Genomic DNA, 17,569 nt, shown 5'->3' on the forward strand with positions numbered 1-17,569 from the left:
TCTTCCAGCTTTTCTAGCTGCAGGCCACTGTTACTATACTGGAGTCCAGTTGGTGTGGTGGCAAGAAGGGGGAAGAGGAAGCATTCTAAAATCTTACAACCAAGCGTAAATGTGTGTGTTTGTGTCTTGGGCTGCGACCTTCACCAGTGACTTTCCAGTGGTAAAGCTTGTTTTTTCCACCTGATCTTTTCTCTCTCCCCTGGATCTATTGCCTTGAAGCTCTGACATCTGTTGACTCTATTCCTCACCCCACCCCCTTAGGAGAAACGGAAGTCTACAGGGTGCCAGAGTGAAAGGAATACCCTTCCTCAAATGGGATAAAGTGCTGGGATAAAGTCTTTCCCTCCAAAGTAGTAGACCTTTGTCGTGGGAAAATCTCTTGGTGCATGTCACAATGATTATTTTTCCTCTTCCCATGCCAAAGCCATGAGGGAATCTTCCACAGATCTTCACCATGAAACCTGGTGTGGTCCTTGGAGGTAAAGTTCACAAACGTGTGGGGTCCCCCAAGACTAAAGTGCTCAGGAATTTCTCACTCTCAGGCTAGTCTACACTCAGCCTCCAACAACTCATCAAGATTGCTATTTGAGTGTTCTTGATAGTTCATGGCTCCAGCAACTTCAGGGGCAAGGCAACAGATCTCAGTTCTATCTCCCCAGAGTTGTGCATCTCTCCAGCTTTCAAGGGGGAGCTTTTCTTGCAACCTTAACTCTCCGATGAGCACAAGAAATGCCATTGGTTTTCAGTGTGGTCCAGCTTTTTTCTTGTTGTGGAGATGGGAGTGGAAAATTCCAGGCTCTCTACATGTCAGATATTAAACCAGAAATAACAACATGTTTTAATGAAGAGATGTATGAATGAATAATAAAAGTAAAAAATACATTCTCAAATCAGTCTCAGAGTTTGACTTTTCTACCACAGCTGAAGACCAGGACTGAAGTCAGTGCTAGCAAACTGCAGGAAACAATCTAAGAAGCAAGCTTAGGGTCAAAATAGCATAGAGAAATAACAAACTTTTTATATGTTTTGTATACCTATATTTCCATATAAGAGGATTCAGTGACATGATGCCATTCATGTGTGATTTCAACTCCTATATCTACTTAGTTGGTAATGTTTATATACCCAGAAAACACGTCATCCTCATCACCAACCAATTATGAAGCACCTACTATGGTCCAGAATTATTGGATATTCACAAAGGATATGATTGGTGAGCTCAGGGATTAGAACACCAGCTGGAGATGAAGAACATATGAATAAAGAGAGTAAATAACAGAAGTTTGTATAAAAATAATGAAATTTCAGGGCATCTGGGTGGCTTAGTAGGTTGGGCGTCTGACTTTAGCTCAGGTCATGATCTCACAGTCCTTGAGTTCAAGCCCTGCGTCAGGCTCTGTGCTGACAGCTCAGAACCTGGACCCTGCTTCAGATTCTGTGTCTCCATCTCTCTCTGCCCCTCCCCTGCTTATGCTCTGTCTCTCTCTGTCTCAAAAATAAATAAAAACATTAAAAAAAATTTTTTTAAATAATGAAATTTCATATATTGCTAGAGGATGTACATTGATTCAACTGTATGTATAATATTTTAAATACTTATATGGATAATTTATTGAAGTATGGATTTATAGTTAAATATTAACTAAAAATAAATAACTCAAAGCAGTATGTGTTAAGTGCCAAATGAGTGGCAGAGGAAATTGCCGCAGAAGATGGAAGAAGCTATGTGCATGCAGCAGTTGGCTGGGTACTGGTCATCACCCCTCATTTGCAGGCCCCAAAACATATCTTCGTAACATGAACTGGCACTACTTAATCTCAGTTTCAGCTGAGCACCTCCTCATCAAATATATGTCATATTATAAAATGAGGTTTGAGACCACCAACCATTGTGTGATCCTTTGCCGATTGTTATCTTCAGCTAAAAGAAATTGAAGAGGCCAAGAAATCCCAAACTTCCTTGTCTTTCCACCAAAAGGAAGGTATAGAGGGTATCTGGCTTTTGCCTCAATCTCTGAAAAAGGAGCTTTAATAAGATCTCCAGCAGCTTAATATGTTTGTGCAAAGAGTTCAAGGACCCACCAGGGTGATGTCTAACTGATGCCTGGAAAGTCTGAAGTCCAGAGATTTGCAGGTGTGTGCTCTACTAACATGAGATCATCACAGACTTCCTGCAAAGCTGTAGTGATATCAATCAGGGGTTAACCATGGGATTCCTAGGGCTTAAGGAAAGAATCATAAGCAACTTAGATGAGATGTGTTCCCCACATCAGAGAAACTGGGGATAATTCTTAAGAACACCTATATGAATGTACTATGAGAGAAAGGGCCAACTTGAAACACTCACAATTCCAGAGATTGCTTCTGCCCCCTCATAACAGCACAACTCCTACCTCAGAGCCCTTGCATCTGGTGTTCCTTCCATCTGATGCTCTCCACCAGGTGTCTGTTAGCTAGCGTCCTCGTCTTTTTTTGGGGGGTCTTTAACCAAAAGGCATCCCTCAGTGAGGCCTTATCTAGCTACACTGCCTAAAAGTGCTGACATTTTATGTCCCTGCTTTCTTTTTTACCTTAGCTCTCTCTAAATGTTGCACTTACATGTTTTGTTTTATTGCTTTTCTCATCCACTAGCTTGTAGGCTCCACAAATACAAGAATTTTTGTCTATTTGATTTACTACTATATCCCCAGGTCCTAGCATAATGCCTAACACACATAAGCATTCAATAAATATTTACTTAATGAATGAATTAACAAGTGAATAGAGGAGTGAACAAATTGACAAGGTCTATGAGAGACAAAAGCAAATGACTTTCTGATTATTCTCTGTGAGACTTCTTTATTCAACATGCTAACTACGCTTGTTTCTGATAACCTTGTGGTGCTTACAATGGTATATTACACAGGAATCAAAAAGTGTAGGTGATTCAAATGTCATGAATGTCATGAAGACTTCTTGTGGGGGCTGGAATTCAATCTAGGTCTTAAAAGAACTGATAGGAGCTGAGAGACACCAAAAAGGCCTTTGAACAAAAGTGAAGAACCAAGAATGTCCATGAAGTACTCACTGAAATATGAATAGATTCATTTGCCTAAAGCAGAAGGTTTTTTTAAGTTTATTTATTTAATTTGAGAGAGATAAAGAGAGAGAATGTGTGAGTGAGGGGCAGAGAGAGAGAATCCCAAGCAGGCTCCATGCTAACCACACAGAGCCCAACATGGGACTAGAACTCACAAACTATGAGATTATGACCTGAGCTGAAGTCAAGAGTCAGATGCTTAATGGACTGAGCCAGCAAGTTGTCCCTAAATCAGAGGATTTTGTAGAGAAAATAAGCCTTTGGAAGGAAACTGAGAGTATATAGTCACTAATGACAGTAGGCCTTAATGCTATCCTAAACCTATGTGTGGCACCAGCCTTTGCATATAGCCGTGAGTTGGTTTCAAGTTAACAGAAGAGTTAAGAGATAAATGGGTCAAGGCTGAGGGTCAGACTTTAAGGACCAGAAACACTGAGACTCTTATAGAAGCCCAGCCAGTGTGTGCTTGTCTGGTAACCAATGAAGGCATCTATGAGGTCTGTCATGAGATCGGGTGAGGCATTGGAATAAATACATTCTATGGCCCCTGCATCTCCAGTATTTTATGACTCTGTGGTTTTGTTCTCAGGCAGGATATTTCAGGGCTTGGAGAAAGGTGTTGCCCATTGAAGACCCTGCTGAATTCTAGCAGCCTTTGAGACTCCCAGTCTCTGACTGGTCAAGGCTGGGGAAGCCAGTCGTTGCACTGTTCATAGAAGAAGGTAAGAGACCTTACCTTCTTTCTGCCTTGGGCAGGCTTGCCTCTATGACCTATCTGTTTGCATCTGCTCCTGTGATTTTTATTTAGATGTGAACTTCACTCTTGACTAATAAGTTCTTCCACACCCTGACTCAAGACAATTTTCTCGGCTCTAAACTTTTCTGTAGTCTTTGATCAAGATCATCATTATCATTACATTCTGCCCATATTAAGGTGGGTCACTTAGCTCGGCTTTGCATTTTCTTCTCGATCCTTCCTTGACTCATGCATAAATGGACTTTTAGTCTTCATTTTTATTGATTGCTGCTTATAGTTAAGCTTACCATCATTTCTGATGAGTCCAAGCTTGTGTGAGGCCTTTCACTTTTTAAGTAAGACTCATTGTCCTGACTTAAAATCCTTTTGGCCAAAATTTAAACCGACCAGACCCCCTTTATTATCTTTTCAACAATTCTCCTTTATAGGCCTTGTCACAATTTATAGATGTTTATTATAATATATATGCATTTATATATATGTTTATTTAACAGCTGTGAGTCCCCTGACTACTCTATAAGTAACATGAAGTCAGAAGAATATCTATTTTATTCACCACTATGTGCCCAGCACCTAGAGCAGTGTCTGGACCCTCAAATATTCAATTAAAAAAAATATGTTATTGAGTATATTCCCTAAAGGATGAATGCCCCTTTTGCCTCCTTTTTCTGAACAGCTTGTTTATTTTATGACCCTCTTCCTACTTCTGCCAGCCTGTTCCTGGTCCACGATAAAGCTCTTATTTACACACCCACTTTTTAAAATTTGGCTACAACACAAAAGGTAAAGAATTACAGCACAAATCATAAAGAAATACTTTGTGGGGCGCCTGGGTGGCTCAGTCGGTTGGGTGTCTGACTTCGGCTCAGGTCATGATCTCGTGGTCCGTGAGTTTGAGCCCTGTGTTGGGCTCTGTGCTAACAGCTCAGAGCCTGGAGCCTGTTTCAGATTCTGTGTCTCCCTCTCTCTCTGACCTTCCCCCATTCATGCTCTGTCTCTCTCTGTCTCAAAAATGAATAAACGTTAAAAAAAAATTAAAAAAAAAAAAGAAATAGTTTGTAACAGAAAAGAGAAAATTAAAAAGGGAATCATTTTAACCACCATAGTTCCTCCCCATCTTCCCAAATATAGTCCATCAAGAGAAGGGCCGGTTCCTTGAATAGTGTCCTGGAGCTCACTGAATTTGGACTGGAGGAGCTGGAAAGAAGAGGAAAGCCTTCCAAATCTAGGTCCTCTTAGAAAAAAGGCACAGTCCTTGACAGTTTTTCCCACTGGGACCTTCAGACCACCAAAAGAGAGGGCTCTTCTCTCTTCCTGGAGTTGTTATGAATTTAATAATAGTCTCAGGGACCTGAGTGGTCATAATTCACCTTGAATCACATGTCGCTAGCACACGGTTTGTGTGGAAATTCGTTTCTCCTGTGGACATATGAATTACTTCAGTTACATGAAATTGGCAATCTGTCCATAATCTCTTTAAATCCCTTTCCTGCTTTATCAGAAATGGGTAAGAACCGTAGAACACCTTCTTCCTGACTGAACAGTTTTGTGTTCCTCTAACTAGCAGTATTTCTCGGCCACCGGGCACCAACATCCCATAAACTTGGGCCCATGGGTCCCCAAACTAAGACCAGGTCTCCTGGGTTAACTACTTCTTACACCTTGAGAACGTCCAAATGTGACTGGTATGGGGACTATGTTCATATCTTCTTGGTATGCCATTTGAGAGCAAGATGCATACCTGCGGCTCTTTTATATAAAGTTCTATATTTTTAAGTGCCATTGGATTCCTTCTCATGTCTTTATTATGTGTTTACTGCAACTTTGATAAATTCCTTACACAAATTCTAAGGAGGATTTCTCCCTCAGACTGGTGTACTGCAGTGATGATTCTGATGTCTGTGCCTCCCCATCAGAGTTATTGATTTAACTGGTGCATAGTAAAGTCCAGGTATCAGAATGCTTAAAAAGTATCCAGGTGAGGGGCGCCTGGGTGACTCAGTCGGGTAAGCGTCTGACTTTGACTCAGGTCACGATCTCACAGTTCATAAGTTCAAGCACTGCATTGGGCTCTCTGCTGTCAGTGTGGAGCTCGCTTGGAATCCTCTGTCTCCCCCTCTCTCCGCCCCTCCCTAACTCACACGCTCTCTTTCTCTCTCAAAAAGAAATAAACATTAAAACAAAAAAAAGCAGGCAGGTGAGGATCACCTCCAGGTGATCCTAACAGGGCTGGGAACCACTGATCTAGAGAGGAACATCTCAAAACTTAACATATATGAGACTCACCTGGAAATCTTACGAACCTGCAGCCTCAGTAAGTCTTGGGTAAGGCCCAATATTCTGCATTTCTAACAAGCTCCCAAGTGATGCCAGTATTCCTAATCCATAGACCACACTTCAAGTAACATGATTCATTGAATAACACATAACTATTTAAATATGAACTTTTGTTACTCTATGAAGTAAAATTAGATGAAAGTAAAAATTCAGGTCCTCAGTCACACTAGCCACATTTCAAGTGCTCAGGAACCACATGGGGCTAATGGCTCCTGTGTTGAACAGGGCAGAGTAAAAAAAATTTCTGTCCTAGAAAGTTCTACCGGACAGTGCCAGTCTAGACCCATCATTTTCTTGTATTTCAGTTTGCAAGAAATTACATTTGCCAAGCCTACAGCTAATGTGTTTCTGCAGCACCCAAGGGCTTTAATAACACATGTATTTTGTATGCATTTTTGCTTTGGACTTTGCCAGGCAAACTTCTTCCCGGAAGATAGTGGGAGGTCCTACAGAAACCTTTGATTTCAAGACCAGCTTTTGGCCTCCGTAGTTGATTTATAGTATTACTATTTTTGTGGTTTCTTCTGTTTTAGTTAAGGCAAATTTTATTAAAGGTTTGAGTGAGTTAATTTACCCTCTCTGGTTATTTTTAAACTCCTTTTTAGTAAGGTGTTGTTTTTTTTTGTTTTTTTTTTTGCGCCACTTTCTTTTACCGACTTATTTTACCAGCATTGCCTGAAAACTAACATTGTCATGGTATTTGTTTATTGTCCCTGCACTCGGGTCTAGCCACCTGCTCACCCTTCCCTAAATCCATTCAACTCTAGCAGAGTAGAGTACTCGTAGTCCGGTGCCGTTCAGATGCTATGGGAGTTACGGAAGAAATAGCAATGGTGCTTCCCCCTCACCGAGTTTATAATTGAATAGAGGGCCTATGATGAGACAAGTAAAACTCAAAATCTCATTAAGCTTCTCACAGTGGCTAGCAAGTGGTAACACATTAAAACATTAAAACAGATGAGTTTCTCATATTAGCCAGCTATCACTGAACAAAGGGTAGCATCCAATAAAACGGTACACGGGAGAGGTGGGATTAATGGAGGGAGGGGAGGCCACGGTAGGGTCAGGGGAGGGCTGAGCTATGAGAGGGCTGCACGCTGAGTAGGGTGCAGCCCTGCTGGGGAAGGGACTCGGGGAAGGCGGCTGCCTCAGGAGGAGAGGACACAGTGAAGATGGAGGCATGAAAGAAACAATGAGGTAAAACGGGAGGTCAGTGGAAGTGATTGACAGATTTCAGCAGTCACACAATTCTATAGAAAGCCATGACCCTATGTTTATTGCACCTTCACCAGGACAATCGTGCCCTCAGACGGAGAGGTTGTAAGTGTGAGGAATGAGCCAAGGATGCAGATGGGCCACGGAAGGAACGGGCTTTGTCCTGATGCTTCCTGAGCAGATCTGTCTGAACAAGTAATGCAAAAGAGAGCTTAGGTCTCCACAACACAAGGCCGATAGGACTGGGCCAGAGGGACTGGAGAGTCAGTTCTATTCCCAGTGTGACCCAGCGATCTGAGGGTGCTCTTGGTGCCTGGGCCCCACCCTGTGCCTGCTTCCTACAGAGCAGCTCCATTTTTGTCTGTTTACATATAGACTTCTGTAGACCACTGATCAAGACATTGTATTTGTTAGAATACTCTCAGCCATTGCCGCAGAGCTTCTCTTTGACTCTTAAACCCTTACATTCATCTTAGAAATTAAAATGTGTGAGAGAGGGGAAGGCGGAGGGAGGCAGTTATGGGGGTGGAGAGAGAGCACACGCACTATGGCCCACCTGGGGCAGAAGAGGAAGAGACTGGACGTCTCCACTAAACCAAGCCACAGAGAGCCCTTTCCCAGAACTCATCCCTGTTAATGAGACAGGGTCACGAAGATCACCCACCCTGCTTTGTACAGGAAGCTTATGAAGAAAGTTGGTGGATCAAAACTTGTGTATCCACATTAGCTATCATTCTGGAAAATCATACACATACTTGAATGACAAATGACACTGGCTTTGTTCAGCCACTTTGGTTCTTTAAAATTCCTTCTTTAGTGCCCAATGAGCTTCTAGGCATACCTGTCCTAAACCTCTGGGAACGAGTGTCTGAGCATTCGGTGCTTTGCGGCACACACCTCTGGAGTGAATGCCCTGTTGTGGGAAAGAGGTGAGACATGTTGATTTGAAAGGCAGGCGGGAGCCAATTCGTGAGGCTTCAGCTCATGTACCCTGGGTCATCACCTTCGGGAAAGACTAGCCCTCCTGACATATGCCCTTGGCCAGAAGGTCAACACAGAAAACTCTTCATTCTGAAAACAGAGCCCTCCGGCTGAGAGAAATAACCCAACCATGATTTAGAGAGAAGCCTATTTCTCTTTTCAAATTTTCCAACTTGACATGTTGCTGTAGTGCACTTCACATCTGATTACATTAGTCACATCACATTATACCGTATCAGATGTGACATGATGCAAAGGGACTGTGAACTGTGTATAAAGATGTACCAGCAGCCAATAACTTCAACCCATTCCTGATGCAGGAGCTGAGCTGCCTACCTTCCTGGTAGCCCTTTGTTAATTCAGAGAAAGCATCTGATTCTCTTGTCAAGACGGGGTCCCATAAGTCCTTACCTGAGTCATCTGTGGGAATAGACATGATTCTAGATCTCTTACTTAAATCAGGGCCATTCTTGCTATCCTAGGACCAAATCTAGAATTTTGCCTCTCCCCAAACTCCCAACAATAATGCCTTTCATGTGTCTTATGCTTTATAATTTGCAAGGACTTTCAAAGTCATCATCATTTCATTAACATTCTACATCCTTAGAAGCCAAGACTCAGCAGACTCTTCCACATTTGACTAGGTGATTCCGAATGTTCAAGAGCATCTTCCTCTGACCAGAATCTCAAGGGCACAGGGTGGGACAGGACATAGCCCACTATCTGAGTCTTCCTCTTTGTGGCACAGAAAAAATCAGCTCACCTTTTCCCTGTATGGCCTGTGTCTTCATGATGGACTGCTTGAATTTGGTGTTTAAATTGACTCAATTTTACTTTAATCTAAATAGTGATATAAAGGAAACGGCTGGAGACATATTACAACACTGGCACACTAACTTCAAGATTAAAATTAAAATATTATCCTGGTTTCCCCATAGGGAAGAGCAAAGAAAATGACATATAAGTCTGACCAGCCACAGTTTGGTGAGAACTAATGTAATTTCTTTTTCTTTTTCTTTTTTTTTAAATTTTTTAACCTTTATCGATTTTTGAGATAGAGAGAGAGAGCATGAATGGGGGAGGTTCAGAGAGAGAGGGAGACACAGAATCTGAAACAGGCTCCAGGCTCTGAGCTGTCAGCACAGAGCCCGATGTGGGGCTCGAACTCACGACTGTGAGATCATGACCTGAGCCAAAGTCGGACGCTCAACCAACTGAGCCACCCAGGCGCCCCGAGAACTAATGTAATTTAAAGGTTGAACTTGACTCTTACTACAGGGTGTCTTTCTTTTGTCATTTTCAAAGAAATAAAAAAAAAACTCTCCTTCTCAGGTTTTGGCTGCAAGTATCAGAATCTGTAATAAATTGCCTTTAAAAAAAATAAGGAAATGTATCAAAAGAAGAAGTTCCAGAAGTGGAATAGCTCCAGAATCAATTGCTTCGGTTGGTGAATCTTGTTATGAAGAACCCAACATTTTGGCTCTGTCTTCAGCTTCAGGCAGGGGAAAGGTTGTTGCTGGAGTTCCAGACTTGACATCCCAATACAATGACTTCCAGAGGAACAATCAGGCTCTGTCTTCTTTTCTTAGAAGAGAGGAAACTCTTCAAAGAACCCTTATCCTTACCCTAAAAGACATCCCCTTGAATACATGGGCCATGATCATGCCACATATACCCATTTTTAAGTCAGCTTTTGCCAAGAGGAATAGAATCACTAATAACTAGACAAGGAAAGCAACCACAACCATCATGATGTTGCAACTGCCATAGAAGCAAATACTGGGAAACACCATGTAGATGGCAGAAAGGGGAAACTGCAGTGGAATGAGGCAACTGGGGAAATGCCCTTGGCAAAATTCAGCCTGGGTTTATACTCCTTTTGTGGTGGGATGGGCAAGAGCCACGGGCCCACCATGTAATTATCACATACCACCAACCACGATGGGCTCTCCCTACCACGCTGCCCTAGCCTACCTTCACATCTGGAAGAGAGCCAGCATTCAACTTCCAAGAACAGCATACAGTCTCCTCCTCAGGGCAGGTCACCACCAATTGTTATTTGTGAAATATGGATGTATTCTGCCTTTTATACATCAGATATGTATGTATATTTGAAAGCAGCAGCTGTGAACCTCCCAAGATGATTCTTCTCCAAGCAAAATATCTCCAGTTTCTGAAAACATCCCTGCTATGTCAGAGGTTGAACTTCTTGACTCCACTAACTACCACCCAGGCCTATACTTTGAATTTTACTGGCTAACTGCCCTCAGTTGCTAGTCATTGGAACTTTGGTGTGTGTTAAATGTTTCCTAAAGTTTCTGAGAGAGAACCAGGAGACAATGGAGAGAGAAGATACAACTAGAGTAGGCTGACATTTTTAAAAGCCTGCAAAGAAGAGTGAGGCATTAAAGACACATCTTGCCGATGATGCCATCCTCCCTAAGATGCAAGATATTTTGGTGTTGTGTTGCAGCTCAAGGGAGTGCAGGGCAGCCTGGGCAAAATGGGATGAACTGAGATAGGTAGTTTCTGGGAATATGGACTTTGCCAGCAAATACTAGAAAGAAGTCCTGACTAGTAGGTAGAACGAATTCATTCATCCATCCACCAAATATTTATTGAATGCCTACTATGATCTAGGCACTCCACTAGATGTTGGATATGCAGTTCAGAAAGTGCTCAACAATAAACATCTGTTTGTCAGGCTATTAGCTGGAATGAAGCAGGGGGAGGGAAAGGTGGACAATTCAAAGGATCAGAGGGTGTCCCAACATCCATTTGAAGGACGACATGAAGAATAGAAGCAGGCAATATCCAGTCCTACAGGAGTTAAGTTATAGGGAAAGCTATATGCCTCTTGACTCCAAGTAGAGGACTGATGATGAAAGTCTTCAGTTCTAAAGGAACAAAGCATATTGAGAGCCACAAAGAGCAAGACAAGGACCCAGCTGCCATGATTAGGACACAAAGTGGAGACTGGACCTTGTGCACGTGAGAGAAGCACCTTTATGTAAACTGGAGTTCAAGGTCACAACTGAGTGATGATTGACCTATGCTGATCCCAAAAGTCAGACCACAAAACCCTCCCAGGCTGAGATCAGGATTGGTCCTGGATCCCAGAGCCTGGAGTGGATCTGAACCCATATGCAAGGGTCACATAGTTCCAGAGGGCAGTATTTCCTAGTCACAGACCACCACGCTCCCTCTCAGCCACTCCTCTTCCTTGACATGCCAATCCTCATTTCTTCAATTTGGGAGCTGTTGTGGCCCATTAGATCAAGCAGAATGGTGCAATTTGCTTCCTCAGGGCGGCTTCTCAGTATTACCAAGTTACGCTTGAATGAGACATTGTGCTTCTCAGCATTACAGGAACTACTCACCAAGAAGAGAGAGAATTGCTGTAATCTAAAATTTAAGATGCACACATAATGCATAAATTGACTTCAAACCACTTAAATCTAAGCAGAACTAGGATGGTTGTATAATTTAGCTGGACCTACCTCTGAAAGGTATAAGGCAATATTCGTCCCAAGTATAAGATGTTTGCCAACAAAATACTTTCTTCTTTTATCACCCTCTTTTCTCCCTTGTAAACGTGTCAACAGTTGCAAACTTCAGGCAATTGGTAATTTTCCAGCCCCACAACATTCGAGAGTGTTACATAAATGCTTAATACTCCTCAATTTTAATTAACAGCCTCGGCTGATTTGATTATTAGATTCTTGGAACTTCTCCTTCAAATACCAGCTCTTCATTTTTAAGATAGAAGGATATGGTTCTCCTCTAACCGGAGCAAATTGCTCCACGGTATACAAATAAATTCTCTGCTTCCCAGAACCGATGGCAAATTCACAAAGCTCCATAAAACTCATGCATGAATTGCTGCCGCAGCTGCATAATTAAAAGAAAACTAATATATTGACTAGTTCTGCTCAGAATAGCATTCATAAGTCACTGCTGCTTGAGAAAAAGCTTGTTGCTCAAAGGATCATGGCCAATATCAGTTTTATGATGAAAGAGAAAGCATGGCTGTGGCTTGCCTTGTCCAATCCTCTCCCAGATATCCCAAATGCTCCACTGGCTGGTTTTTTTTATGGAAGTCTTGAACCATCATGACAACCATAAGGAAATAGTTATCCGATGTACAGATTTACCACCACAGTTATTGCTTTATCCTCGCTTCACAGGCCCTCTGCCTCCCAAACCCAATCCATAGAAGGCTTATTTTTAGCAGTGACTAAAGGGCTCCATGCTCTAATTTATGCACACATATAAAATCAATAATTACTTAGTCGACCTTTTCATTCGTCTACATTTGGCCTGGCGTAATGGAAGCTGCCCACACAGTTCCCATCGAGAATGATAAATAGGAGACAGTAGTGTGTCTCTATCTTCTCTCTAAGGGTTAGACGAGACCAGAGGCAGCTCAGACCTCAGCTGGTCCTTGAACTGAGCCATGCCAACTTTTACGTGAGGCAGATTTCATTCTGATGAGCCTCCTGCTACCTTCCAAAGAGTCACCTTAACTTCGATTGTGATCCACTCTGGCTAGGTGCAGGACTCATGCCTTATGTTTGCCTGCCTAATTAACAAGAGCAGTTCTTGCAATGAACACCAATGGATAAAGAGCACAATTCCCAAAATGGGCACAAGGCAAAAGGCTGTTTGGACAAAAAGTCAGCAACAGCACCCCCCCCCCCATGCAAGGTGTGGAATAAAATGTCCTTAAGCCCAGAGAGATGACTAGAAACATTTTCCCATGTCTAACTCCTTCCAACCCCCCTTGCAATGTTGGAGGTCTTCCCACCATCATCCAACACCTCTATCAGGCTGATTTCCTACTAAATTATTTGTAATTATACCCCCACTTTGTTTTTAAAGACTGGAATTGTGGCTTATAGAGTGGCCCTTTTCTTTTTCCTGAACTTGCTCAAAAGAAGAAAGTAACTTTATGTGTATTACCATGACTTTTGGCGGGGATATCATAGCTTTTTTTTTCTTTAGTCTTAGGATTAAACTCACCAGCAAGCCTAGATCCTAGATTGCATTTCCCTGTTAGCAGAGCAGAGTGGAGACCCCCATGCCTGTATCTTGAACTCTATGCCATTGTCCTCACTGAGTGAAGTCCTCGGGCATCTTTGTGAAACAGCTTGAGCAGACAACACAAAGAGCCCCTCCGCCATCATAAACTGCACCCCAGTGAGACCTAGAACTTGCATTGGCACTTTTAGTCTGTTCTCTGTGTCTACAAGTCGATGACCTCTTCTAGATCCACTGAAGGAACTAGGTTATATATAGGAGCTGATGAATTGGTGAAGTGCCTAATAATTATAATAATAACAATATTACTATCTTAACTACCTTTTATTGAACATTTATTATGCACTTATTATTTGCTAGGCACTTTAAGTTCTTTATATGTATTAACTCCTTGAATCCTTATCACAACCTGGGGTGTAGGAACTATTAGTGTTTCTATTTTGCTGATGAAACTGACATACACAGAAGACAAGTGACCTTGCCCAAGGACACAGAGATAGTAAGTGGTAGAACTGGGCTTAAAACCTAAGCAGTCTTTTTCCAGGGTCCAAATTCATCTGTGAAGCTCTCACTCTTTTAGAATTCTGCATACATTATCTGATTTAGCCTCATAACAGACTCTGCTCTCCCATGCCTGTTTTCCATCTGATGCACTATAGTGCCTCTATATTTTCTGCCTGGTAATATGGGACTTCTTAAGAAGGTTTGAACTAAGGTTCAGCCAAGAGGGCCTACTAACTACCAGACATTCTCTGTCCCCACTCCCTGTGTTTATCAACCACTTTTTAGGAAAGTTCAGTATTCCTCAGCACGAATGTGTGGCATGCAAAAAGCACAGAGCACATCCAGCAAATGCCGACACAAGGGAGCGGTGGAGAAAAGATCACACGGCCTAGAAGCCAGGAGGGGAGGGAAAAGAAGGCAGAGAAGAGGCTTTGGAACACAAAAGCCCCAGACTCTCAGGGGCTTGATGGCCAGCTGCTCACATCTTTGCATAAAACATGGGCACAGAGCTGTCAGGGGACATAGTAAGTATGGCTCCCAGGGGCAGCCAGCAAATTGGAGAATGTGCCTTGGTGAAGAGAGGAGTTCAGGAAAAAGGGTAAAAAGAGGCTTTCCTCTTGCATGAGCCTAAGAAATGTATATTGCACAGAGCTAAGGGGAGAATCAGAACAATTCAAGTGCTAAGGCACTGCCTATGTTGCTTTAAATTCTCCTGGCAACATCTAACATCCTCACCAACGCAGAGGGGAATCTAGCCACCTGTCAACCCCAAGACGCACTACCGACTGTTCAGGGAGATATTCTAGACAGGAAGGAGCCTGCCACAATAATTACAGCACATCGTGATGGCCTTAAACAGTACCACACTCAGTGCATTATGTAAGGCCTTTTGTCAGCCCCTCTGAAAGCCATCAGCTAACTGGGCATGCTTTATTGGCCAAAGAAACTGATGTTTGGCTTTGGGTGATTTGTGGAATCTGAATTCTCATTATTCTAAAAGTATTACAGTCCACAATTGAAAACCTCCAAGGAAGGCATGCCAGGTGCCAGAAATGACAGAGAAATCTAGGGACACTAAGATTGTTTAATTACACACACAGGATTTTTAATGGATTCATTCCACTTGAGGACTGTGCAAGTATTTTAAATTTTAAAATTAAAAATAAAACCTTAAATACTTTTATTCAGTGACTGAAGCAAGCTTAAGAACTTGACAATTATTTACAGTATAATTAAAATAGAACCAATGAGTAAAAAACAAACACAAAAACAAAAACAAAAAAAACCTCTGTAAGCTTATGAACTGGACATTCCAAATCAGATGACTTCTCTCTCTCTCTCTCTCTCTCTCTCTCTCTCTCTCTCTCTCTCTCCCCCCCATCTCCTCTCTCTCTCTCTCTCTCCCTCAAGACTAACTGGAGAAGATGCGACATCAGTCCTACTCCTCAGGAAAACAAGGCTGAAAGAAAGATGTCCTGTTCTGGCTTTCTTCACTCTTATGCAGAGAGAGGACAAGATATTACAACCAGCACGACTGGAGAGTTTGAGAAGTTGATTTATGGGGGTACATTAAAAGAATTAAATATGTATAACCTGGTTAAATGATGACTGGCAGGGGATATAGTGTGTATCTACTAAATTTTGGAGGTGTGAACACTAAGAATATAAGGAACTGTTTACTGTAATTCAGGAAGACAAGTTATTAAAAGTAAGGAAGTCAAAGGATTAAAAACAGTCTGAATATGGAGAAATCCTTCATGATAGGGAGACCTAGAGAGTTCATGATTCATCTCCCAGGGGGCAGTGGTGGAGATATATCATCTGAGACCCTGAAATGAGGCTTGTCAGAATGGTCTCAAGTCAGAACCATCGGGGTCTGAGGTGACCACAGGACATGTGCATCCGTGGGTCCAAACCCTGAATGCACATCAGAATAAAGACAGATGTTTTCTAGCATCACCTTGGAGATTCTGAGTCAGCAATTGTGCTAGAGTATTGGAATCTGTATATTTAAAGAGCTCCTTAGGATTTCAGCAAAGCAGAAGTAATGAGTATCACACTTACCTACCCACCATAACCAACTATAAAACTAGACAAAATTTGCAAGCATTTCAAGATATACACAGAATAAGAAAAACAAAAAGGTGAGCTCCATGTTCATCTCTGTTTTCTGCCTTGGAACACTTTTTAATTAGGAAAGGAAAATGGAACCCAATCATAGGTCTTATTGGGAAGAGTATCATGACCATTAAGTGACATAATCCATGAAAAGCACTTAACAGGGGCGCCTGGGTGGCGCAGTCGGTTAAGCGTCCGACTTCAGCCAGGTCACGATCTCGCGGTCCGTGAGTTCGAGCCCCGCGTCGGGCTCTGGGCTGATGGCTCAGAGCCTGGAGCCTGTTTCCGATTCTGTGTCTCCCTCTCTCTCTGCCCCTCGCCCGTTCATGCTCTGTCTCTCTCTGTCCCAAAAATAAATAAACGTTGAAAAAAAAAAAAAAAAAGAAAAGAAAAGCACTTAACATAGTGACTAACATACACTAAAATTTCATACTATCGTTATTTTTAGAATTCATCTCCAAAATAATGGTTTTTCCCAAAAAGAACATTACCATCTTGCAGACTTCAGAAAAAAGCTTTTATTAAAGACACAGAAATAATATTTGAAGTTTTATAACTATAAAAATACATTTATATTGCCACTTATTTAGGGTATCTTTTATTTCTAAAAAAATTTTAAGTGTTTATTTATTTTTGAGAGAGAGGGGTGAGGGAGAAGCAGAAAGGGTGCAGACCCCGACATGGAGCTCGAATTCACAAACCGTGAGATCACGACTTGAGCCGAAATCAAGAGCTGGATACATAACTGACTGAGCCACCCAGGCACCCCAAGTATCTTTTATTTCTAAGTTCAGTTAGAGTTTGAAGTTGCAAAGACAGCTGGAATTTGTGGGGCAGACACCAGAGAGGAGACACCTGCCCAGAGAAGGACCCCTTACATATAGAGATTCCCTTACATATTTGGTCAAACATTAACATGCACACTGACAGGATTAGATTTTGTGACACCTAGCAGAGAACAGCAACTGGCGAGTTGTGGACAGAATGGACATTTTGAAAGTGCACAGGAGTGGGACATGTTGAAGTTCTGACCACCCAGAGTGGAAAGAACTCTCTGAAAACCTCAGGCATTTAGTTAAGACTTCAAAAGACCACACCTAAGTAGCAAGATTACTCTAGACACCTCTAACAGGTCCTAAAGCCAAGCCTCAACAGAATCAAGATGTCTAGGGGTACAAAACTCAGCTTTCTTTATTGAAAGGCAAAAAATATATTTTCAACAAAATAATATTCACAATGTCTAACACAATAAAAAATTATTAGACATCAAAAAAGCAGGAAAATGTGATTCAAACCAGAGAGAAGAACAACCAATACAAACAGACCCAGAGAGACTACATATTGGAATCAACAGAGGATTACTTTAACACAACTATTGTAAATATATATAGTAATTTAACGGAAAAGATGGACATATGAGTAAACAGATGAGGATTCTCAGGATATAAATGGGAACTATTTTAAAAGAACCAAATGGAGATTCTTGAATTAGCATAATATCTGATGGGGCACCTGGATGGCTCAGTTGGTTAAGTGTC

Source organism: Lynx rufus, unplaced genomic scaffold, assembly GCF_022079265.1.
Source record: "Lynx rufus isolate CCGP_SWC_20201006 ecotype Redwood Valley unplaced genomic scaffold, mLynRuf1.p SCAF_22, whole genome shotgun sequence".
Classification (NCBI taxonomy): domain Eukaryota; kingdom Metazoa; phylum Chordata; class Mammalia; order Carnivora; family Felidae; genus Lynx; species Lynx rufus.